The sequence below is a fragment of the Thalassophryne amazonica genome, chromosome 1 (genome assembly GCF_902500255.1).
Source record: "Thalassophryne amazonica chromosome 1, fThaAma1.1, whole genome shotgun sequence".
NCBI classification, from domain to species: domain Eukaryota; kingdom Metazoa; phylum Chordata; class Actinopteri; order Batrachoidiformes; family Batrachoididae; genus Thalassophryne; species Thalassophryne amazonica.
Window position 1 is genome coordinate 90,419,285 of NC_047103.1, and position 27,127 is coordinate 90,446,411.

Below are 27,127 nucleotides of genomic sequence, written 5' to 3' on the forward strand. Positions count from 1 at the left end.
GTCAAAACTTCTAGCACACGCATTCATTTTGTGAACTAGTCATAAACATTGCACAACTTATCCGAACACACTGTGTCACTGCATGTCAATGCATCTCACTGCCACAGCACAGCACATCTGAACGATTATGACAAGCTCTTACATCTATAATATAAACATAATTTTACAAATACATTATCAAACTCATAAGAAGGAATGTAAATGCAACAGTTTTACCAATCCATTACAATATATGTATTATAAATAATTACCTTTCAGACGATTCCAAATGCGTTCTTCACCGCACGATGTGCACAAGAGAAGCTGCAGCTGGTAACCAGGGAAAGATTACGCTAGGTGTTTGAATATATATACATATACATACAGTGCATCCGGAAAGGATTCACAGCGCTTCATTTTTCAACATTTTGTGTCATGATTCAAAGGAGCTGGCACAGCAGGAGGCACAAGGCAGACTCACGGACAGATGATGGAATTAGAAGGCTTTATCGCTGGTTCAGGCAGTAGGTACGGTACATAGAATGGCAGTCAGTGAGGAAAAAGTACAGACAGGAGATCAGCAAAAACATCATTAAAAAACAGGCGGGATTCAAGAGCACAGCAAACACAGTGACATAGGCGGAGACAAAAACGAGGTCCAGAAAACAGGCAACGTCGAGCACGGAGAGGAAACAAGAAACTATGATGAGAGAGCTGGAACAGAGATAACAAACATCAACGAGCTCGCACTGAGGAGTATAAAACACAAATAATCCAACCAACAGCTGGAGTGATAAACGTGGCAAATAAAACCTGTGACAAAAGCAATCAAGAACAAAAATCAAAGACTGGATCAAAGACTAAGCTAAACAAGAATGGCACTAAACATGTGGCTGATGTGTGAGGAACAGAAACAACAAGCTGTGACAAAAGCAAAATAAAGAGATGATCAAAAACGCAGACAAAAAGAAATCAATGGAAGAAAGTGACAGAAAAGCATAATCCAGACCCAAGCAGGCAAATCCTGACATTCTGTTTCACCTTATTCCAAAATGGATGAAATTATTTTTTCCTAAAAATTCTACAACATAATACCCACAATGACAATGTGATTTTTTTTTTTTTTTTTTTAAGATTTTTTTCACAGCCTTTGCCATGAAGCTCAAAATTGAGCTCAGGTGCATCCTGTTTCCACTGATCATCCTTGAGATGTTTCTACAGCTTAATTGGAGTCCACCTGAGGTAAATTCAGTTGATTGGACATGATTTGGAAAGACACACACCTGTCTACATATAAGGTCCCAGAGTTGACAGTGAATGTCAGAACACAAACCAAGCATGATCTCAAAAGAATTGTCTGTTAGACCTCCAAGACAGGATTGTCTCGAGGCAAAAATCTGGGGAAGAGTACAGAACCATATCTGCTGCTTTGAAGGTCCAAAGAGCATAGGTCTCCATGTGTTGTGTGCTGCTTGGATCCTGCCAGTTCTGCCGCCTCTCTCTCTCTCTGTTTCCAGGTGGCATGACACTGAGCTGATCACCGCACCAGCAGATCATCAACCCCAGCAGTATATAACCATCAGTTCAACTCCTCCAGTCTTGTCAGAAACTCAGCTTTGCTTCAGGGTATCTGACCCCGCTGTAGTTTTCTCAGAGTTTTTGTAGCATCTCTATGCATTCTAGTCGGTGGGTTGCGCTTCCACGCCAACCCACCTTCTGTTAGTTGTTTTGGACACTTTTGTCAAGCTGTTTGGGGTGTATTCTGCCAAAGACTTGCCTGTGTTCTCTTCCTTCCAGCAATTCAACCTCATCAGCTCAGTGGACGGCCACCTGGCTCCGGTTCATCACTCCATACTTCCACTCTGGTTCTGGTTCAGACAGACTGCGGCTTCCTGTTTCCACTGGAGTACAGGCTGGGTCTCTGCTCCCCAGGCCCCCTTACTAATTTCTAAATTTCTGTTGCACATTTCTGCAGTTTCCCTGTGCAAGATTTTGTACAATAAATCCTTATTATTCATTTAGTTCTGTTTTTCTGCTTCCCACATTTTGGGTCCAAACAAGTCCAAACTGTAACACCATCATCCATGAATGGAAGAAGTTCAGATCCACCAGGACCCTAAGTAGAGCTGGCCGCCCGTCCAAACTGAGCGATCGGGGGAGAAGGGGCTGTAAACCCATGCACCTGCTACGATGGAGACCACAAAGGGCTGTGATTTGTCACTATTCCTGTTTCTCTCCTTCCTCTCCCATCATATTTTAAAGGTTTTTGCAGTTCGCACACCGATTACATTTCAATCATGCATCAAATAAGTTTGGCAGCAAAGCCCACAAACATGGAGGTGACATGTTTAGCCGCATGTTCTCCCTGAATTGCTGGCTGTCTGAGTGGTGTCCAAAAAATGAGGTGGGCTTCATAGATAATTGGCAAAGCTTCTGGGGAAAACCTGGTCTTGTTAGGAGAGACGGCATCCATCCCACTTTGGATGGAGCAGCTCTCATTTCTAGAAATCTGGCCAATTTTCTTAAATCCTCCAAACCGTGACTATCCAGGGTTGGGACCAGGAAGCAGAGTTGTAGTCTTACACACCTCTCTGCAGCTTCTCTCCCCCTGCCATCCCCTCACTACCCCATCCCCGTAGAGACGGTGCCTGCTCCCAGACTACCAATAACCAGCAAAAATCTATTTAAGCATAAAAATTCAAAAAGAAAAAATAATATAGCACCTTCAACTGCACCACAGACTAAAACAGTTAAATGTGGTCTATTAAACATTAGGTCTCTCTCTTCTAAGTCCCTGTTGGTAAATGATATAATAATTGATCAACATATTGATTTATTCTGCCTTACAGAAACCTGGTTACAGCAGGATGAATATGTTAGTTTAAATGAGTCAACACCCCCGAGTCACACTAACTGTCAGAACGCTCGTAGCACGGGCCGGGGCGGAGGATTAGCAGCAATCTTCCATTCCAGCTTATTAATTAATCAAAAACCCAGACAGAGCTTTAATTCATTTGAAAGCTTGACTCTTAGTCTTGTCCATCCAAATTGGAAGTCCCAAAAACCAGTTTTATTTGTTATTATCTATCGTCCACCTGGTCGTTACTGTGAGTTTCTCTGTGAATTTTCAGACCTTTTGTCTGACTTAGTGCTTAGCTCAGATAAGATAATTATAGTGGGCGATTTTAACATCCACACAGATGCTGAGAATGAAAGCGCTGTAACTAGGTTTAAGGATATGATTCCTTCTTTATGTTCTCTAATGCCATATACCAACACAGTGCAGAGTAGCTACCTAAACTCTGTAAGTGAGATAGAGTATCTCGTCAATAGTTTTACATCCTCATTGAAGACAACTTTGGATGCTGTAGCTCCTCTGAAAAAGAGAGCTTTAAATCAGAAGTGCCTGACTCCGTGGTATAACTCACAAACTCGTAGCTTAAAGCAGATAACCCGTAAGTTGGAGAAGAAATGGCGTCTCACTAATTTAGAAGATCTTCACTTAGCCTGGAAAAAGAGTCTGTTGCTCTATAAAAAAGCCCTCCGTAAAGCTAGGACATCTTTCTACTCATCACTAATTGAAGAAAATAAGAACAACCCCAGGTTTCTTTTCAGCACTGTAGCCAGGCTGACAAAGAGTCAGAGCTCTATTGAGCTGAGTATTCCATTAACTTTAACTAGTAATGACTTCATGACTTTCTTTGCTAACAAAATTTTAACTATTAGAGAACAAATTACTCATAACCATCCCAAAGACGTATCGTTATCTTTGGCTGCTTTCAGTGATGTCGGTATTTGGTTAGACTCATTCTCTCCGATTGTTCTGTCTGAGTTATTTTCATTAGTTACTTCATCCAAACCATCAACATGTTTATTAGACCCCATTCCTACCAGGCTGCTCAAGGAAGCCCTACCATTATTTAATGCTTCGATCTTAAATATGATCAATCTATCTTTGTTAGTTGGCTATGTACCACAGGCTTTTAAGGTGGCAGTAATTAAACCATTACTTAAAAAGCCATCACTTGACCCAGCTATCTTAGCTAATTATAGGCCAATCTCCAACCTTCCTTTTCTCTCAAAAATTCTTGAAAGGGTAGTTGTAAAACAGCTAACTGATCATCTGCAGAGGAATGGTCTATTTGAAGAGTTTCAGTCAGGTTTTACAATTCATCATAGTACAGAAACAGCATTAGTGAAGGTTACAAATGATCTTCTTATGGCCTCGGACAGTGGACTCATCTCTGTGCTTGTTCTGTTAGACCTCAGTGCTGCTTTTGATACTGTTGACCATAAAATTTTATTACAGAGATTAGAGCATGCCATAGGTATTAAAGGCACTGCGCTGCGGTGGTTTGAATCATATTTGTCTAATAGATTACAATTTGTTCATGTACATGGGGAATCTTCTTCACAGACTAGGGTTAATTATGGAGTTCCACAAGGTTCTGTGCTAGGACCAATTTTATTCACTTTATACATGCTTCCCTTAGGTAGTATTATTAGACGGTATTGCTTAAATTTTCATTGTTACGTAGATGATACCCAGCTTTATCTATCCATGAAGCCAGAGGACACACACCAATTAGCTAAACTGCAGGATTGTCTTACAGACATAAAGACATGGATGACCTCTAATTTCCTGCTTTTAAACTCAGATAAAACTGAAGTTATTGTACTTGGCCCCACAAATCTTAGAAACATGGTGTCTAACCAGATCCTTACTCTGGATGGCATTGCCCTGGCCTCTAGTAATACTGTGAGAAATCTTGGAGTCATTTTTGATCAGGATATGTCATTCAAAGCGCATATTAAACAAATATGTAGGACTGCTTTTTTGCATTTACGCAATATCTCTAAAATTAGAAAGGTCTTGTCTCAGAGTGATGCTGAAAAACTAATTCATGCATTTATTTCCTCTAGGCTGGACTATTGTAATTCATTATTATCAGGTTGTCCTAAAAGTTCCCTAAAAAGCCTTCAGTTAATTCAAAATGCTGCAGCTAGAGTACTGACGGGGACTAGAAGGAGAGAGCATATCTCACCCATATTGGCCTCTCTTCATTGACTTCCTGTTAATTCTAGAATAGAATTTAAAATTCTTCTTCTTACTTATAAGGTTTTGAATAATCAGGTCCCATCTTATCTTAGGGACCTCGTAGTACCATATCACCCCATTAGAGCGCTTCGCTCTCAGACTGCAGGCTTACTTGTAGTTCCTAGGGTTTGTAAGAGTAGAATGGGAGGCAGAGCCTTCAGCTTTCAGGCTCCTCTCCTGTGGAACCAGCTCCCAATTCAGATCAGGGAGACAGACACCCTCTCTACTTTTAAGATTAGGCTTAAAACTTTCCTTTTGCTAAAGCTTATAGTTAGGGCTGGATCGGGTGACCCTGAACCATCCCTTAGTTATGCTGCTATAGACGTAGACTGCTGGGGGGTTCCCATGATGCACTGTTTCTTTCTCTTTTTGCTCTGTATGCACCACTCTGCATTTAATCATTAGTGATCGATCTCTGCTCCCCTCCACAGCATGTCTTTTTCCTGGTTCTCTCCCTCAGCCCCAACCAGTCCCAGCAGAAGACTGCCCCTCCCTGAGCCTGGTTCTGCTGGAGGTTTCTTCCTGTTAAAAGGGAGTTTTTCCTTCCCACTGTAGCCAAGTGCTTGCTCACAGGGGGTCGTTTTGACCGTTGGGGTTTTACATAATTATTGTATGGCCTTGCCTTACAATATAAAGCGCCTTGGGGCAACTGTTTGTTGTGATTTGGCGCTATATAAAAAAAAAATTGATTGATTGAAAAAGACGCTCAAAACACATAACTGGTACTCATGGTGCTTGTGCATGCTAAAAACAAATGATTCACAGCAGAAAACACAAAGGAAGCACTTCATAAGAGGAAAGCAATGACAGATTGCTGGAAAAGTGTTTCCCTCTGCTGTGCATCAATGATGTTTAGCACACACGAGCACAATGACGACCAGTTATGTGCACCCCTGTTTATGACTGTATAAAGAAGTGGAGCTCATTGAGGGAAAATTGGTTCAGAAAAAGGCCACTGTTCCTTCTCTAAATTGCATTAAGATGCCCACCAACACAGTGTTGGTGGGCATTCGCACAACAGTGCAAATGTGGTCAAACTGCACATGAAGTGCGCATGAAGCAGGAATCGTATGCAAAACGTGTAAAATCGTAGCTGCCTCCAACGCCCTACACATGTTTTTACAACTATTTGCGCACACCGTGGCTGAAAGACAGAGTGTGCGCTGTGAGAGCTCATCGAACCCTCTCAGAGCAGGTGTCAGCCAAATTCCAGCTGACATACACAAACATCTAACACCGCTCGTTTGGCACTTAGAAAATGTGTGGACATTTGCACTATTAGCATGAAAACAGTCACTGGACAATCAGTGTTGAGCTGGATTTGACATTTGTCTAAGTGCCCCATGAGTGTGAAGTTGCAAAAAGCCACACACATGTGGTGCATGTGTCTTGCATGTGTGTCGCTCCCCTCTCCCCCCCAACACATCTGCCGTGTCGGGGGGGGGGGGGCACACCTGCATAAAATGCTTATATGTATGTACAGCCTGTTCTGATGACACAAAGCACGGGGAGGGGCCTATCAGCCTGTCACTGACAAGTGGATGGCAGCTCGGTGCACATATTAAACACAGAATCCACCGCCAGGACAGTTATATAAATAATTACGACAATAGCTACATATGCAATTACATAACAAATAATGAAAATGAATGACCACATAACACAGAGAGTGACACGTTGGTCTGGGCGCTGAACAAATAGGGGGCATGTCCGCTCAGAGCCACGGCTGTAAAGATCTCTGCTCCTGGATGTCTCCAGCTTGAGAACATGTTCCGTGTTTGGAAGGACAAGAACTTACAACATTCCTTCATCAGGTGCGTGTCTTTGCCTGCTGTCCTCACGTGGAAATATATAAAACATCTTTCGCTTTCGCGCCAGGCTGCAGCAGAGCCCTGCACCACACAGCGCACCTCCTCCATGTCCTTGTTGATTTCAGGCATTTTTCTGCACTGATTACAGGCCAGCGATGGTAGCGCAGTGGTAACGTTTCTGTCTGGTAATCAGAGCTTACAGGTTGGAATCCCGTGAGTGACTGTTTTTTTTTTATATTTAACCAGGGTTATTTAACCGCAGGGTTCTCTATCGCGTCCCCTTTTATGTATTATTTATATCAACCCAGTTGTTGTTGTTCATTCGGCTGTTCCCGGTTTTGTTCGGGGTCGCCACAGCGGATACAGCCAGATCCACATTGGTAACTGGCACAAGTTTTATGCTGGATGCCCCTCCTGATGCAACTCCAGTTTTACTTGGAGAAACACACAGCTGCTGGTGTCCCAAAGAGGACTCCCATCCAAGTACTAACCAGATCCTGCTCTGCTTAACTTCTGAGATCTGACGGGATCAGGCTTACACAGAGCAGACCGGCTGCTACATTTATATCAACCCAGTGATATTCACTAATTATACAGCTGGTTTTTATTTTATTGTTCTCCACATCAGCAGCGTGATGTGGTGCAGCTGCTTGCACTGTGTTCCTGCTCAAAAGACACTGTCGCATGCACGAACCATCACACTGGGATCGTGCACGCCTGCCTGTCAATGCGATGTTTTCGTGGTTCGCTTGTATGAACTGTTTTGCCATAAGTCGCCCTGAGTTGTACATATTCCTACTATGTGTGAAGGGGCCCTTAAGAAGGTCATGTGCACGTCAATGTCATCACATGGCCACGGAGTTACAGAGTTGCAGAAGTATAACTCAGGCTTCATAAGGTACCACCCTGCAGCAAACTTAGAAAAGAGTAAATCAACCAAATGCACATAACACCCGGTGCTTGATTAAGGCAGGCATTTATTTTTTCAGACAAATTCAAGGTCAGGTGCTTATTCAAGGAAATACATAAGCCTAATTGGTGCTGGGGATTCCCTGTAGATCAGTTGGTGCCTCCTGCCTGTAACTAATCAGTAACATCTATATATAAAACATATTTTCTCCATTTTTTACATGTAGCAGACTTTGTGGCAGTGGTGGTGGCCAAGTGGCTAGTGCACTTGGTTTCAGCGCAGAAGGTTCCCAGTTCAAACCCCACCTTTGTCACATTTCTCCATGTAATGCGGCGTTGCATCAAGAAGAGCATACGATGTAAAACATGTGCCAAATCAACATGCTGACCCGCCATGGATCTGCTGTGGTGACCCTCAGTTGGTAAAAAAAAGAAGGGAGCAGCTGAAGGGACTTACATTATTTTATACATATAGCGGATTTTGTCCTTTTCTACATATAGTGGATTTCAATTATAATGGACAAAATTCACTGGTCCACCTGAATTCATTATAAGTGAGTTTTAGTGTACACCATTATTAAATCAAAGAGGTAGGTTGACAAAGTACACTGCACAGTCCAGACCAACTGATTCACAATACATTGCATATCATGTTGTTAAGAGCTTATTGAATAGCTTTTTTTTTTTTTTTTTTGCAAAATTTTATTCAATTATTTTATTATACCAATGACATCCTCTGGACCACTAGGATAAGCTGCAGCACCTCATGACCTTGAACTGGAACAAGCGGGTTTAGAAAATAGAGGGACGACATCCTCTTTTCTGCATTCTTCAGTCTGATTTTCAGCTCATCCAGGGTCTTTCATTTTCTCTTTGGAACATCCTCTGGCTCTACCACTCTCGAGATTCTTTTGATGTCCAGCAATTTTCAGAGAATCACCTTCTGTGGAAATAAATTTTGCTTTTGTGCATAGCAACGGTTTCTGCACATACTGCAGACAAATGACAAAGTCCAAAAGCCAGAGTTTGCTTGGTGTGACTCAGACAAACGCACAGATGGAATCTGACTTCACGCTGTACTCCAGACACTATTATCTAGAACAACTGAATATTGCACGGTATAGCAGCTGTACTCTCTTTTGTCTACATTGTGTTTCTGTTGTGAGTCCTCCCGGGATGCGAACCCGTGATCTCCAGCATTGGAGGCAGATGCTCTGATCAATCTGCAAAAAAAAAAAAACATGCTCTAGCTTGAGTCTCCAGAGTACCCTTTAGCTGTTGGTGGAGTGAGGCCTATTGACTATTTTTGAATACCTAAATAGATCCTTGTCATTCAATTGGTGGTTTGTATGTCACGTGATATGGATCATTCATACCATTGCCATTGCCGAAACGGAGGTGTTCCTTTGTCTCGCTTCATCAGCGAATCGGTCGTGACACGCGAAGCCTCTGCGCGGCTTTCCATGACAAAATCTCTTGTTAAAAGTGAAATCTGCCGGAAAATGACTGATGTCCAGGTCTTGTGATAACCAGAGAAAGAGCACACGACGGTCTCGTATCCACAGAGCCATCAGCTTAGAAATGATCCAGTGGTTTGTGCCGCATCGTCGCAGCTCGCAGCGCGGCGCACCGACCGTCCTTTAAAGGGGTCCTTAAACCTGTAGTTAAAGTCCTTATTCTCTGTGAAGCCCGTAAAATTTTCACTGAAAGCCAGATAAATTTTTCGAATGGTTTCCAGGTGCCAGTCTCTAACAGCTTCTCAAAAAATTCTGATGGAAAAAAAGTCCTTTTCATTCCGCCATTTCCAGACAATGAAAATCCGACGAGGGGGCGGGACCACTCCTTCCACAAGGCGTGCTCACAGGCGAATGACGTCACCGACAGGCGTGGAAAAACTCACGCATGTGCAAGAGGGTTCAAGCATGTCTGACGTAAAAACATATGAATGAAATCCATATAGTTTTTGAAAAAAATAAAAAGGTACGATACTTTATGGACAGACCTCGTATGTACCATCTAACTCTATCAGAGGAATGATGGTGGAGCTGTTTCACCAGCCCATGACACCATAAATATACATGTGAACTCACATGTATATGAACGTACAGCCTCAGATGCGTTTCACAGAGCAGGGCAGACAACGGCCAGGGAAGTTCATCTGGCCCAAGCTGCGCTGTTTGCTGACAACACCAGCTCGCAAATGCTCCATCCACCACTCCATAAAATATAATCCACGTCAGGTGGCGCACTGCACATTGGCGATTCAGCCAGTCAGCATGGAGCACAGCTGTCCTGTGTGCTCCGTTTGCTGACAACACCAGCTCGCGTATGTTCCGTCCACCATGGCATAACACATAAACCAAATCAAACTCTGTTCTGTGGCACACCACGCACTGGCCATTCGGTCAGTCAGCAAGGAGCACAGCTGTCCTGTGCACTCCGTTTGCTGACAACACCACTTCGGAAATCCTCTGTCCACCACGGCATAAAACATAATCCATGTAATGTAATGTCCCGTGATGCGCTGTGCGCTGGTGATTCAGCCAGTCCGCGAGGAGCACAGCTGTCCCGTGCACTCCGCTTGATGATGACATCACCATTGCCATACTATGTCTGTGGGCACGGTGTTGACAATCTGTCATGTGAGGTAGACGCATGTCCATCCTGCCACCGCTATGTCCTGTTCAGGTCAGTGTGTGCAAGGGTGCGAGTGGATGAGGGAATCAGTGTATGAGTGGGTGAGTGAATGAGTGACAGCACTCGGGTGCATCCGTTCACCAGTTTGGGTGCTTTATTTATGTTTCTGGTGCAGTCTGAAGCCCACGTCACACATAGCAAGAATGTGCCGGAGCCATGCCCGACACGGCAAATATTGCCATAATCCGACACTTCATCCAAACCTGTCAGATTGCATCCAGAACGAATGTAGACGACACGGACTGCTGTCAGATGGCCATAAAAGGCACTGCAGACTGCCCGATCTCCAAATGTCTGGATGGCAAACATGGGACCAGAGAGCTGTGTTCTGTACGCGCATGTGCACGCGAGTGTGCAGTGCATGTTCGCGCACACACGTGGGGCTGCAATTATCACTCAGCTGTGTGTGTGTGTGTGTGTGTATGTGTGTGTGTGTGTGTGTGTGTGTGTGTATATGCATAATGCTGCATGGGCCACTCAGTGTGCGCACGGGGCGCACTGGATAGCTTCACTCAAACTTTGCTGGCAGTTGGGCCATGCAGTCCCTCAGACAGAATGTCTTTCCAGGGAACATTCTTTTTTCTTGTTTGTCCACTTCAGGAGCACAACACAACTCTGGACGCAGTGATGGTTGAATTATCACATGGAATTAATTTGTTTGTTTTTTTTGGATTATAACCGCAGGCAGCTGTCCTGTCTTCATGTCCACGTGCGTGCCGTGAAACACTCCTGGGCCGTTGGAGGTGAGATTCATGTTTATTAATGGTGTAACGGCCTGGCACAAGTTCCATGTCATATCTCCTACGTATATACACGGCCAGGCGTGACCCCGCCCTCTAGCTTTCCTATATGTAACTCTATGATCGCGCATAGCAAGAACAGCAGCAGATGATGTGTTTGCGCATGCATATTATAGCAATAACTGTAAATTCGTATTTTAAAACGTTCACATTACAGTGTTCTGTCAGGTTCTTTTTGACAGCCTGTAGTTATGTAGCCAGGCCTGTAGCCTGTAGTTATGGCATTTTATGTGTAACATTAAATGTGTTGAAAAGATGTAAACCACAGTTCACCAATCACTGAAATATGAATTTGAAGGAATATCACCACAGTAATTCTCTCCCGGTGCTCCGGCTTCTTCCCACTTCCAAAGACATGCAGATTAGGTGAACTGGAAACTTTAAAATGTCTGTAGGTGTGCGTGTGGGTGTGAATGTGTTTGTTTGGCTATATGTGGCCCTGTGGGAGACTGGCGTCCTGTCCAGGGTACACCCCGGCTCTTGCCCTGTGACTGTTGGAATAGGCTCCAGGCCCCCATAACCCTTAATAAGTGGGTACAGAAAACGGATGGATGGATGGATCACCACAATAATTTGTATCACCTCTGTTTAAAGCTTCAACCAAATAAATCACCCATTTAATGAAACTAATTTGTGACACACTAACAATGTAGCCACATTTTATCTGCTTTAAAAGTCAATCAAAATCAACACTGAAATTACGGTCAGTGCTCAATGGGAATAAAATAAGTTCGGCATTCTGCCACAAGAAGCCGACAAGTAGGACAAATCCAAACAATGTTACAGGAAGAGAGTTTTGTTACTGCAGATTTCCACTTTAGAAAACTGTTTGAAAGATTGTCCAGATGTGACCACTGTCAACTTTTTGCTGAATGGCACCATGGGAAGACTGGACTTTCCAGCGTCATACTGTTAGAGCGTAAAAAATTGTCTAATGACTTGTCCATATTTATCCATTTTAACATTTTTCTAAGTTCTAGCATGAAATAATTGAAAATTGTCAGATGCATTTGAACTGTGAATATGGATTTAACATGACGTGCAAGAAAAGGACACTGTCAGTCTTTAAAATCTTTTCTGCTTGGTTTCCTCTGGCTTCAATCTATTTCCATGTAATGACACTCATTCCAGGTAATCATTTGGAAACAGTTCTGAGGTTCTGTTTTCATCATCAGAACCAAGGCTCTCATTTTTTTTTCTATTATTTTTCCAATCAGAGCTGCAGTATTTCATCCCCCTCAGGGTGAGAGGCTGTTTTCTTTGAGTGTTATTGCTGAGGCAGTATAGACTGTGACCTCCACGTGTTTCTCTGCAGCGGGAAACATTTCCTGTTACTCCGCCACACACAATTAATTTCAGATGTCACTTGTAGGGGGATGTTGAACTCCTGACATACGGAGAGGCATTTTGTACTCTATTCCAGTAAGTGTCGGAGATTTGTATGTACACAACAAAATGTGATCGGATCGACTGGAAAGGGCTTTACAGTAATAAAAATGTTCAAACTCAGGCTGGTGTTTGGAGTAAAGTGAAAGAGGAATAAATGACCTATCAAACTGATTCCACACCATCCCTTAAATAAATGCATCCATAAATCTTTGAAAGTACAGAGTACGTTTGAACAACAAGGCCAATTAAATAGTGTTTGTTTTCCAGTGATGACATTTAGGCTTGAGATCAAAAAATTAATTTGAGAATCAGTTTAGAATGTAAAAATGAATGTCACCGCCTATTTGTTGACCTGTATTGAACATTCAGATTCACACAGTTTCTCAGTGGGATTTTCAGCAGTGTACAAATTGCAAATTAGAGCATATCATCATTTCGGAAGAAACCACATCCATAATCAACTTCAATCAATCAACTTTTTTCTTATATAGCGCCAAATCACAACAAACAGTTGCCCCAAGGCGCTCCATATTGTAAGGCAAGGCCATACAATAATTATGAAAAACCCCAACGGTCAAAACGACCCTCTATGAGCAAACACTTGGCCACAGTGGGAAGGAAAAACTCCCTTTTAACAGGAAGAAACCTCCAGCAGAACCAGGCTCAGGGAGGGGCAGTCTTCTGCTGAGACTGGTTGGGGCTGAGGGAAAGAACCAGGAAAAAGACATGCTGAGAAGGGGGGCAGAGATCAATCACTAATGATTAAATGCAGAGTGATGCATACGGAGCAAAAAGAGAAAGAAACAGTGCATTATGGGAACCCCCCACAGTCTACGTCTAAAGCAACATAACCAAGGGATGGTCCAGGGTCACCCGATCCAGCCCTAACTATAAGCCTTAGCGAAAAGGAAAGTTTTAAGCCTAATCTTAAAAGTAGAGAGGGTATCTGTCTCCCTGATCTGAATTGGGAGCTGGTTCCACAGGAGAGGAGCCTGAAAGCTGAAGGCTCTGCCTCCCATTCTACTCTTACAACCCTAGGAACTACAAGTAAGCCCGCAGTCTGAGAGCGAAGCGCTCTAATGGGGTAATATGGTACTACGAGGTCCCTAAGATAAGATGGGACCTGATTATTCAAAACCTTATAAGTAAGAAGAAGAATTTTAAATTCTATTCTAGAATTAACAGGAAGCCAATGAAGAGAGGCCAACACGGGTGAGATATGCTCTCTCCTGCTAGTCCCCGTCAGTACTCTAGCTGCAGCATTCTGAACCAACTGAAGGCTTTTTAAGGAACTTTTAGGACAACCTGATAATATGAATTACAATAGTCCAGCCTAGAGGAAATAAATGCATGAATTAGTTTTTCAGCATCACTCTGAGACAAGACCTTTCTGATTTTAGAGATATTGCGTAAATGCAAAAGGCAGTCCTACATATTTGTTTAATATGCGCTTTGAATGACATATCCTGATCAAAAATGACTCCAAGATTTCTCACAGTATTACTAGAGATCAGGGAAATGTCATCCAGAGTAACGATCTGGTTAGACACCATGCTTCTAAGATTTGTGGGGCCAAGTACAATAACTTCAGTTTTATCTGAGTTTAAAAGCAGGAAATTAGAGGTCATCCATGTCTTTATGTCGTAAGACAATCCTGCAGTTTAGCTAATTGGTGTGTATCCTCTGGCTTCATGGATAGATAAAGCTGGGTATCATCTGCGTAACAATGAAAATTTAAGCATACCGTCTAATAATACTGCCTAAGGGAAGCATGTATAAAGTGAATAAAATTGGTCCTAGCACAGAACCTTGTGGAACTCCATAATTAACTTTAGTCTGTGAAGAAGATTCCCCATTTACATGAACAAACTGTAATCTATTAGACAAATATGATTCAAACCACCGCAGCGCAGTGCCTTTAATACCTATGACATGCTCTAATCTCTGTAATAAATTTTATGGTCAACAGTATCAAAAGCAGCACTGAGGTCCAACAGAACAAGCACAGAGATAAGTCCACTGTCCGAAGCCATAAGAAGATCATTTGTAACCTTCACTAATGCTGTTTCTGTACTATGATGAATTCTAAAACCTGACTGAAACTCTTCAAATAGACCATTCCTCTGCAGGTGATCAGTTAGCTGTTTTACAACTACCCTCTCAAGAATCTTTGAGAGAAAAGGAAGGTTGGAGATTGGCCTATAATTAGCTAAGATAGCTGGGTCAAGTGATGGCTTTTTAAGTAATGGTTTAATTACTGCCACCTTAAAGGCCTGTGGTACATAACCAACTAACAAAGATAGATTGATCATATTTAAGATTGAAGCATTAAATAATGGTAGGACTTCCTTGAGCAGCCTGGCAGGAATGGGGTCTAATAAACATGTTGATGGTTTGGATGAAGTAACTAATGAAAATAACTCAGACAGAACAATCGGAGAGAAAGAGTCTAACCAAATACCGGCATCACTGAAAGCAGCCAAAGATAACGATACATCTTTGGAATGGTTATGAGTAATTTTTTCTCTAATAGTCAAAATTTTGTTAGCAAAGAAAGTCATGAAGTCATTACTAGTTAAAGTTAATGGAATACTCAGCTCAATAGAGCTCTGACTCTTTGTCAGCCTGGCTACAGTGCTGAAAAGAAACCTGGGGTTGTTCTTATTTTCTTCAATTAGTGATGAGTAGAAAGATGTCCTAGCTATGTTAATGATAACTAGATGACGTGTTGTGTTACACACAGCCCACTGACTACATTGCTTAGATCCCATAATTATATCTGTCACTGAACTGCACCTGTTGCTACATCTTAAATATTAAAATATGGTAGAGCTTATTCCCTTTGACAGCCCCCAATGTATATGTAATGTATAAACCATGTATAAACCATCGCTCCAATGAAGTTGGAATGTTGTGTAAAATGTAAATAAAACAGAATAAAATGATTTGCAAATCCTCTTCAACTTACATTCAATTGAATACAACACAAAGACAAAATATTTAATATTCAAACTGATAACTTTATTGTTTTTATGCAAATATTTGCTCATTTTGAAATGGATGCGGGCAACACGTTTCAAAAAAGCTGGGACAGTGGTATGTTTACCACTGTGTTACATCACCTTTCCTTCTAACAACACTCAATAAGTGTTTGGGAACTGAGGACACTAATTGTTGAAGTTTTGTAGGTGGAATTCTTTCCCATTCTTGCTTGATGTATGACTTCAGTTGTTCAACAGTCCAGGGTCTCCGTTGTCGTATATTGTGCTTCATAATGGGCCACACATTTTCAATGCGCGACAGGTCTGGACTGCAGGCAGGCCAGTCTAGTACCCGCACTCTTTTACTATGAAGCCACGCTGTTGTAACATGTGCAGAATGTGGCTTGGCATTGTCTTGCTGAAATAAGCATGGACGTCCCTGAAAAAGACGTTGACTTTTGGCCTTTGCGCTGGTAACAATCTGGATGGGCTTTTTCCTCTTTGTCCGGAGGACATGGCATCCATGATTTCTAAAAACAATTTGAAATGTGGACTCATCAGACCACAGCACACTTTTCCACTTTGCGTTTGTCCATTTCAAATGAGCTCGTTTCTGGATGTTGTTGATGTATGGTTTTCGCTTTGCATGGTAGAGTTTTAACTTGCACTTGTAGATGTAGCAAAGAACTGTGTTAACTGACAATGGTTTTCTGAAGTGTTCCTGAGCCCACGCGGTAAGATCCTTTACACAATGTCGGTTTTTAATGCAGTGCTGCCTGAGGGATCGAAGGTCACGGGCATTCAATGTTGGTTTTTCGGCCTTGCCGATTACGTGTAGAAAGTTCTCCAGATTCTCTGAATCTTATGATTATATTATGGACTATAGATGATGGAATCCCTAAATTCCTTGCAACTGAATGTTGAGAAACATTGTTCTTAAACTGTTTGACAATTTTTTCACGCACTTGTTCACAAAGTGGTGATCTTCGCCCCATCTTTACTTGTGAATGGCTGAGCCTTTTGGGGATGCTCCTTTTATACCCAATCATAACACTCACCTGTTTCTAATTGACCTGTTCACCCGTGGAATGTTCCAAACAGGTGCTCATTGAGCATTCATCAACTTTCCCAGTCTTTTGTACCACTGTCCCAGCTTTTTTAAATGTGTTGCAGGCATCCATTTCAAAATGAGCAAATATTTGCACAAAAACAATAAAGTTTATCAGTTTGAACATTAAATATCTTGTCTTTGTGGTGTATTCAACTGAATATAGGTTGAAGAGGATGAGCAAATTATTGTATTCTGTCTTTATTTACATTTCACTCAACGTCCCAACTTCAATGGAAGTTGGGGTTGTAGTATTTCAAAGTAATTCACACTCTGACCTTTCATAGATTTCATCAGTGGTGGGCACAGCTAACCAAAAAGTTAGCTTTGATAACTGGTAATCAGCTAACTGAAAAGTTATCTTTTTTAACACTAAACTGATAAACTGTCTAAAAACTTATCGGAAGCTACAGATAACCGATAACCTTCAATTTTGCCTCAAATATGCTCTCAGCTACTAAGAAGCTGATTTTGAGTTGGTCCAATGGTGAAGGATTAAACAAAGAACATGAGTTAGTTAAATTTTTCATTTTCAACATTTTTTCATTGATGAATCATCAGTTTAGCTGTTGAATTTTAACTTGAAGAATTTCATGGGTTTACATTGGTCTTCCAGCAGTTGGGGCATGGATATGCCACTACACAGGAGTATTTCATCCTCCTGAAGGTGAGAGGTCATGTGTTTTGGGGTGGTTGTGGGGGAATTCATGTGTGTCACATACTTACATGCATACCCACAAGCGCAGTCTCACACTTTTTTCCATGATACTGTCACAAAATGGGTCACACTTTTGTGACACGGTCAAGCTTAGTTCATTGTTTTTAACCCTAACCCCAACCCCCATGCCCTCCCACCCATACCCACATCACCCCAAATTTCGTGCTACCATCCTAAATTCATTTCATGATACCGTCACAAAAATGTGGCACATTTTGTGACGGTATCACAAACTAATAGATTAAATCACTTTTCATCACTTTTCATCATACCATCACAAACTGGCATGAGATCAGGTTGAACCTACGCGCATCCCCATTCATCAGAGTTTTGTTCAACATTATAACAACGTATTTCAAAAGTGAGTATAATAGCTTTAATTTCCAAATACGAGGTCTGTGAGAAAACTATCAGACCTTTTTATTTTTTTCAAAAACTATATGGATTTGAATCATGTGCGCTTGCATCAGACAAGCTTGAACCTTCGTGCGCATGCGTGAGTTTTTTCACGCCTGTCGGTTGCATCATTCGCCTGTGGGCAGGCTTTGAGTGAGCACTGGTCCACCCCCTCGTCAGATTTTTATTGTTTAGGAATGGCGGAGCGACTGCCGCTTTGTTCCATGAAAGATTTTTCAGAAACTCTGCCAGACAGCCAGATGGAAACCATTTGGAAGATTCAGATGGCTTTCGGTGAAGATTCTATCGGTATCACACGGATTAAGGACCATTAAAACTGGATTAAAAATGGCCCACAGCGGTGGAGGCGGGTTTCCCTGTTGGAAACCATTCATAAGATTCAGACGGCTTTCGGTGGCTTTTCAGTCGAGTGAGTATCCAAGAAATTGTTTAACAGCTGGGCATGTTCCAACTTGTCCTGTGAGACTTCCAACACGGAGGTGTTGTTTGTCCCGCACCAAGAGCGGCTGCGTCCCGACGCGCGAATAGTCCGTACGTCTTTCATTACAAAATCTCCTTTAACAGTGGAATGTGCCGATAAAGTGCTGATCCCGACCTCTTCTGAAACTTCTCTGCTAGTCAACGATTGTCCTGCACCAACAGAGCTTAAATTTGGAAGTGATCTGCTCGTTCCAGCCTGTCGATGGCCGCTCGAGGCGCGGTGCGCCCTCCGCCGCTGTGGGCCGTTTTTAATCCAGTTTTAATGGTCCTTAATCTGTGTGATACCGATAGAATCTTCACCGAAAGCCATCTGAATCTTCCAAATGGTTTCCATCTGGCTGTCTGGCAGAGTTTCTGAAAACATTTTCATGCAACAAAGCGGCAGTTGCTCCGCCATTCCTAAACAATAAAAATCCGACGAGGGGGGTGGACCAGTGCTCACTCAAAGCCTGCCCACAGGCAAATGACACAACCGACAGGCGTGAAAAAACTCATGCATGCGCACAAAGGTTCAAGCTTGTCTGATGCAAGCGCACCTGATTCAAATCCATATAGTTTTTGAAAAAGTAAAAAGGTCGGATACTTTCTCACAGACCTCGTATGCAAATGCAATTGGAACTGTCAGGATTCATAGTGGCGTGGCACAAACAGGTGGCGGACACAAATGCAGACTCGCAGGCAGAGGAATGGTAGGAATCAAAAAAGGCTTTATCTTGAGAACAGGCAGCAGTATGGTACACAGGATGACATTCAGTGATGCAGAGATCACAGACAATCGTTAGACAGAAGCGAGGTCCAAAAACAAGCAAGGTTCAGAAACACGGTGAAACAGAGTTCAGACGCTGAGGCTAAGGCAAGGTCCAAAAACCAAAACAGGGTCATACACGGGTCAGCACAAGAACAAAGACTAAACAATGGCTATGATAGGGGTTGGAACGTGGGCTGTGGCACAAGGCATAAACCACAATGAACTGGCAGTGAACATAAAACACATGAGGCTTAAATACACAGTAGGAATCAGGGCCTGATGAGGGGCAGTTGCGGGCCATGGTCGGAGGACAAGATGAAGACGAGGGAAGACAGGAGACAACCCAATGGTGATCAAAAATAAGATACCTAAAACATGGATAAGCAAGAACAAAGGTCAAATGTAAACACCCACCGGAAAAGAACAAAGAATTAACCAGGAAAACAAAGGTAAGAACTAAAAAGCAATCTACAAGAAAAAAAGCTTGGACTGAAACTAGAACGGAACTCAACACATGATAAAGTATAACAAACTGAAAATCTGGGAAAGTGGACACTGACAGGAGACAAACCATAATACAGATGCAAACAAGGGCTAAACCATGACATCACCCCCCCAAGCGGCCGACAGAAGGCCAACAGACCCCCACCCCCCAAAAAACACAGTGCTGCATGTGCATGTATATATATATATATATATATATATACATATATTGGGGGGGGGGGCCTTTAAAAACACCATACAATTTAATTTTTTTTTAAAATGTTTTTTTGTTCATTTTACAGCATGTCCACTGTGGAGGACAACGGGACAATGGCCAGTGGTGTGAATCTGTTATTAAGACAAAATGAAAATCATGAAATGACACGCACATCACAAAATGTATTGGCGTGCAGGGTCAAAAAATAGCATCAAAAGCAAAAAAGAAAGAGACCCGCACACCCAGTCAGCTCCCAAGCCAAACCTTTAATGCAGCACCAAAAAATGTGACGTTTCGGGCCCTTCCTCAGACATAATTATCATGTGAAGATGCACCTGTATATAAACACACAATGATTAGCAACATGTGTTGCCAATCATTCTTACCCTCTGCACACAAACAGGGTACATGCTGAATAAATGTTACACTTCAATCCATTAAAATATCTATTGCATATGAAAAAAGACACATATCACTACGGTTGAAATCCAATAAATTACATGACAAAAACGCCGATATACTACTTAAAAAATCTATTACCTGTAAAAGGGCCCTAATCCATTGCCAAATGGGCCAGAACTACCTATAGGCAAAATTTATAACACACTACAACAGTTACGAATGACATAATTAAATAATTTAATAAATTCATATATGTTGGTTAAAAAAAAAAAAAAACTCAATCAAATCCATAATAGGCATGATAATAAAGAATAAACCTAAGCCACTAATCAATGCCTCTGCACAGTACCACAGCATCAAACAAACAAAACTCACAAGTTGAATGCCTTATACAATGTGAGCATCAGGTGTACACCATCCTAGACTGCTGTGGACAACTAATAATAATAATAATAAAAAAAAACAATTACAAGCCAAAAGAAAAAGCAAACAGGTGCATCCAAATGGTGCGAACAACACAATACTAGAATTGAATCAATATAAACAGACAACAGGGAAAAATCACAAAAACAACTGCATAAATACATGATGACAAAGCTACAAAAAAGAATCACAAAAAGGTCTGATGTCAAAGTCCTCATTAAGTCCTTTAGGATTGAGAGTGTCCAGTGTGTAGATCCAATAAGTTTCTCTTCTGAGTAGATTTTGATTAATGTCACCACCACGGTTCGTTAATTTTACTTGTTCTATCCCAATAAATCTCTGTGCTTACATTATGTTGAGCCTGTGTGAAATGAGTGGCCACTGAACTTTTCTTATCTTTATTCCGAATATTAGATCTGTGTTCCGATATTCTAATTTTAAGAGGTCTTGTTGTCTTGCCAATATAGGCTAGGCCACAAGGGCATTTTAACATGTAAATAACATTGGCAGTGTTGCATGAAATACCGCCACGAATTTTAAAGACTTTGCCAGTACTGGGATGTAGGACTGCCTTTTTGCATTTACGCAATATCTCTAAAATCAGAAAGGTCTTGTCTCAGAGTGATGCTGAAAAACTAATTCATGCATTTGTTTCCTCTAGGCTGGACTATTGTAATTCATTATTATCAGGTTGTCCTAAAAGTTCCCTAAAAAGCCTTCAGTTGGTTCAGAATGCTGCAGCTAGAGTACTGACGGGGACTAGCAGGAGAGAGCATATCTCACCCGTGTTGGCCTCCCTTCATTGGCTTCCTGTTAATGCTAGAATAGAATTTAAAATCTTCTTCTTACTTATAAGGTTTTGAATAATCAGGTCCCATCTTATCTTAGGGACCTCGTAGTACCATATTACCCCATTAGAGCGCTTCGCTCTCAGACTGCGGGCTTACTTGTAGTTCCTAGGGTTTGTAAGAGTAGAATGGGAGGCAGAGCCTTCAGCTTTCAGGCTCCTCTCCTGTGGAACCAGCTCCCAATTCAGATCAGGGAGACAGATACCCTCTCTACTTTTAAGATTAGGCTTAAAACTTTCCTTTTCGCTAAGGCTTATAGTTAGGGCTGGATCGGGTGACCCTGGACCATCCCTTGGTTATGTTGCTTTAGACGTAGACTGTGTTTCATAATTATTGTATGGCCTTGCCTTGCAATGTGGAGCGCCTTGGGGCAACTGTTTGTTGTGATTTGGCGCTATACAAGAAAAAAGTTGATTGATTGATTGATACTGGGATGTGAAAATGATTGAGTTGTATATGTAAAATTACATTGGGCACAATGGCCACAACTATAGTTCCCATGTGGTGATACTTGTGAAGAATCTGGTTGACAGCATGACGATAAATTTGCACGGACGAGCATGGAGCCCAAATTAGGAGCCCTCTTAAAAACGATGCGAGGTGGCAAAGAAAAATCTTTGATGTCTTTTAATTTAGGATCAGTTTTAATGATGTGCCAATGCTTCTTAATAATCTTCTCAAATGCTCCACCTAATGGTGAATATTGAACAATGCAGTTCAATCTGGAAGGCTCTGTTTTAATATGTTTGTTCTTACTATAAAGACAGTCATTTTGCGACATGGTCTCAAATTTTTTTTCTAGCTTCTATGATCCACGCTGGATTATATTGTCTCTGTTCAAAACGTTTTTGCAAATCTTCAGCTTGTAAATTATAATCAGAATTTGAACTACAGATCCGACGTATCCGTTTAAACTGTGAATAAGGCAAACTCTTCTTCAAATGAATCGGATGATATGATGTACCATGCAAAAACGAATTGCAATCAGTGGGCTTTCTATACAGACTAGTCTCAAGTCTATTGTCTTTTTTATGTATTAAAATATCCAGGAAGTTGATTTGATCTTTATGCCATTCAATGGTAAATTTCAAATTGTAATCATTATCATTGATAAATTTATGAAAAGCCCTGAGTGATGATTCAGTATTGCTCCAAACAAAAAATATGTCATCAATATACCTCTTCCAATGTGCAATATGTTGTAAATAAGAATTACCGGTTCCAGAAAGAATAACTTTTTCAAAGAAGCCACAAAACAAAAAAGCAAAGCTAGGGGCCATCCTGGACCCCATGCTCGTCCCGGAAATCTGTAAATAGTAGTCAGAGTCAAACATAAAAAAATTTGATGTCAACACAATTTCCATCAAATCTACAATGCTTTTAGTACTCTGTGTATATTCAGTCCGTTGATTTAAGAAAAATTCTACAGCTCTGAGACCACTCTCAATCGGAACATTTGTATATAAGGACTCTATATCCATAGTGACCAAGAAACACTGATCTGGGACTGTAATAGATTGTAACATTTTCAAAATTCCATGGAATCTTTAAATAAGAGGGAAGTGATGTAACTAATGGCTGTAAAAAATAATCAACAAAGGCTGAGATATTTTCTGTTAAGCAGCCAATGACTGAAACAATGGGTCTGCCTGGAGGTATGTCTGTATACTCTTTGTGGATCTTGGGAAGAATATACAGGACTGGAGTGACTGGACTGTCCACCTTCATAAACCAATGCTCAGATGTCGAAATTTCATTGTCTGCCAAAAGATCAAGTTTTTTATGAATCCTCTGTTTAAACTCTGTAGTGGGATTATGGTCCAATTTTCTATAAAAGGATACATTGTTTAATTGTCTTTGTATTTCTTTAATATACTTTGTCCGGTCCAAATGACAATGGCTTCCCCTTTGTCAGCACTTTAATGATGATCGAATATCCTTCTTAAGAGACTCCAATTCAGTCCTTTGCTCCCTGCTAAGATTGTCCGCTACTTATATTGTCTTTTTGTAGAGAGAAGTCGAGACACATCAAATTCCACGAGTCTGCAGTATGTATCTATGGAGGCATTTCTCCTCTGTGGTGGAATGAATGTACTTTTACCTCTGAATGGTGTTTTTGGCCCAGAAATGGATGGTTGATTGATATTATTCACTTCCTGTTGTTCTTGTATCAGTCTCACCTCACCAATCTCAGAGCCTTGAGTGACAGAAGCGGACGAATTGACAAAGTTCATAGCACCATAAAACTCCTTCAAGCGTAAATTACGAAAAAACTTCTGAAAGTCCACTATGGCATCAAAGTCATTACAATACATAGTAGGCACAAAGGAGAGGCCTTTACTGAGCGCTGATACACAGGTTTCAGATAATGTTTTACTCGACACATTTATGACATTGTGTACCTGCGTGATGTCTGTCTCCTGGGATATGGGTCCCTTATGACACATTCTCTTCCCCCTCCTGCATATCCTCTTCCTCGTGTTTGTTGACTTCGATGGTCTTCTCCTCGACGTCTGTCTAAAAAAGGATCAACTCTTAATGAGCTGGAGCTGGATTCAGAGTCAAAGTCAGTGGTGGTGTCATCATGACCAAGTATTGCTATATTGCTTCCATGATTAGCCCGTGTAGCTGTAGCCCCACGTCTGCTCCATGAATTGAAGTTTCTCCATGGATAAACCTTACCCACTTCTGTAGTCTGAGTGGTAGTCTCTCTCAAACTTCTTTTTCTTGGACGCTGTAATCTCTTCCTGTAGCGCTTTTTGAAGTCGTTCACATTCGGTAAAAAGTTGCTGAGCCGAATAGTCTGTGAGTTCGCTAGTTATTTGCAATTTAACTTCTGTGATCTTGCTACGTACTCACATAAGACTTAGTGAAACTTCCTGTATTGTAAGCACTATCAATCAAAGGAGCACTTGTTTAACACTTTGCTCCATCGATCACAAAAAGTGGCATTGTCTCTACCAATAATAGGTCCTTTATTAATTCTAAACCGCGTGGAATTCTTTCACACACTTTTCGGCGTTTTTTGTCATGTAATTTATTGGATTTCAACCATAGTGATATGTGTCTTTTTTTTTCATATGCACTAGATATTTTAATGATTGAAGTGTACATTTATTCAGCATGTACTCTGTTTGATTGTGTGCAGAGGGTAAGAATGATTGGCAACACATGTTGATAATCATTGTGTGTTTATATACAGGTGCATCCTGACATGATAATTATGTTTGAGGAAGGGCGAGGCCTGAAACGTCACATTTTTGGTGCTGTATTAAAGGTTTGCTTGGGAGCTGACTGGCTGTGCAGGTCTCTTTCCTTTTTGCTATTAAGACAAAATGAAACACAAATAAATGACATGAATAAAACGGTTAATTTTTTATCACATCATTTGAATTGCCACAATAATTTCACTGTTGTGGATTTGATATGACTCCCTATTGACCAAAACTGTCAACATATTTTTGGAAACTTTGATATATTTAACAGCAATTACACATGACAATAATTTAGCATGGTAATAACCTTTAATACATTAGCCTGAAACTAAAAACCTACAAGTTAGTTAATTGGTCCACAGAGCACGACGGCTTTGCTGTTCCTTCTCTGCCTCCAACTCTATCTCATCAGATTCTACTCCAGGGGTGGCCAAGTTCGGTCCTCGAGAGCCACATTCCTGACACTCTTAGTTGTCTCCCTGCTCCAACACACCTGAATCCAATGAAAGGCTCATTAAAAGTCTGCTAACGAGTCTTTCATTGGATTCAGGTGTGTTGGAGCAGGGAGACAACTAAGAGTGTCAGGAATGTGGCTCTCGAGGACCGAACTTGGCCACCCCTGTTCTACTCCATCTTCTTTCTCTCCTTCTTCATCATCATTTTGGCCCTATCACAGAATGATTTTCATTCTCCTCATCATTTTCCTCATCTGAAAGCTCCAAATCTGAATTTCCCTCAGTTATCCAGTACAGAATCCTCTCTGCGTCACTCTTGCTCCTACAACAAATGTGCAGTCATTAAATACATTAAATAGTCCTGGTGTCCACTACAGTTGGCATTCATAAAATGATTGTTAAATCAACACAGAAATAATGAAACAGTTTTTTAGATGCAATAATATTATCATTTACATGTTAATGAACAAGAATATATATAATTTTCATGATAAAAGAGAAAGAAAAAAGAATATTTGAGTTACCTCTCAGCTTTCCATAAAATGTGGTTGTTGGTATGGCGGCCATCTTGATAGAGAAAAAAAGTAAAGTTCCAAGCATCTACAATGAGGAAAATAAGTATTTGAACACCCTGCGATTTTGCAAGTTCTCCCACTTAGAAATCATGGAGGGGTCTGAAATTTTCATCTTAGGTGCATGTCCACAGTGAGAGACATAATCTAAAAAAAAAAAAAATCTGGAAATGACAATGTATGATTTTTTTTAATAATTGATTTGTTTGTTACAGCTGCAAATAAGTATTTGAACACCTGTGAAAATCACTGTTAATATTTGGTACAGTAGCCTTTGTTTGCAATTACAGAGGTCAAACATTTCCTGTAGTTTTTCACCACGTTTTCCACACACTGTAGCAGGGATTTCATTCCATTCCTCCATACAGATCTTCTCTAGATCTTTCAGGTTTGGAGTTTCAGCTCCCTCCAAAGATTTTCTATTGAGTTCAGGTCTGGAGAGTGGACAGGCCACTCCAGGACCTTGAAATGCTTCTTGCGGAGCCCCTCCTTAGTTGCCCTGGCTGTGTGTTTGGGGTCATTGTCATGCTGGAAGACCCAGCCATGACCCATCTTCAATGCTCTTACTGAGGGAAGGAGGTTGTTTGCCAAATCTCGCAATACATGACCCCATCCATCCTCCCTTCAATACGGTGCAGTCATCCTGTCCCCTTTGCAGAAGAGCACCCCCAGAGTATGATGTTTCCACCCCCATGCTTCACGGTTGGGATGGTTTTCTTGGAGTTGTTCTCATCCTCTAACATGGTAAGTGGAGTTGATTCCAGAAAGCTCTATTCTGGTCTCATCTGACCACATGACCTTCTCCCCATGCCTCCTCTGGATCATCCAGATGGTCACTGGTGAACTTCAAGCGGGCCTGGACATGTGCTTGGCTTGAGCAGGGGACCTTGCGGCCCTGCAGGATTTTAAACCATGACAGCATCATGTGTTACTAATGTTCAGGTCATTGACCAGGTCCTCCTGTGTAGTTCTGAGCTTCTCAGAATCATCCTTACCCCCACAAAGTGAGATCTTGCATGGAATCCCAGACCGAGGGAGATTGACAGTCATCTTGTGTTTCTTCCACTTTCTAATAAATAATCATAACAGTTGTTGTCTTCTACCAAGCTGCTTGCCTGTTGTCCTGTAGTCCAGCCCAGACTTGTGCAGGTCTACAGTTTTGTCCCTGGTGTCCTTAGACAGCTCTTTGGTCTTGGCTATGGTGGACAGGTTGGAGTGTGATTGATTGAGTGTGTGAACAGGTGTCTTTTATACAGGTAACAAGTTCAAACAGGTGCAGTTAATACAGGTAAAGAGTGCAGAATAAGAGGGCTTCTTAAAGAAAAATTAACAGGTCTGTGAGAGCCAGAATTCTTGCTGGTTGGTAGGTGTTCAAAT

General features: G+C 41.5%; 1 long non-coding RNA gene across 1 annotated transcript; it reads left to right on the plus strand.

The window, feature by feature from the left end:
• Positions 1–200: 200 nt before the first annotated feature.
• LOC117519884 lies at positions 201–26,529 on the plus strand. Its single transcript, XR_004563473.1, has 3 exons — positions 201–312; positions 14,720–14,729; positions 26,519–26,529. It is a non-coding gene; the product is annotated as an uncharacterized LOC117519884 (long non-coding RNA).
• The last annotated feature ends 598 nt before the right edge of the window (positions 26,530–27,127 follow it).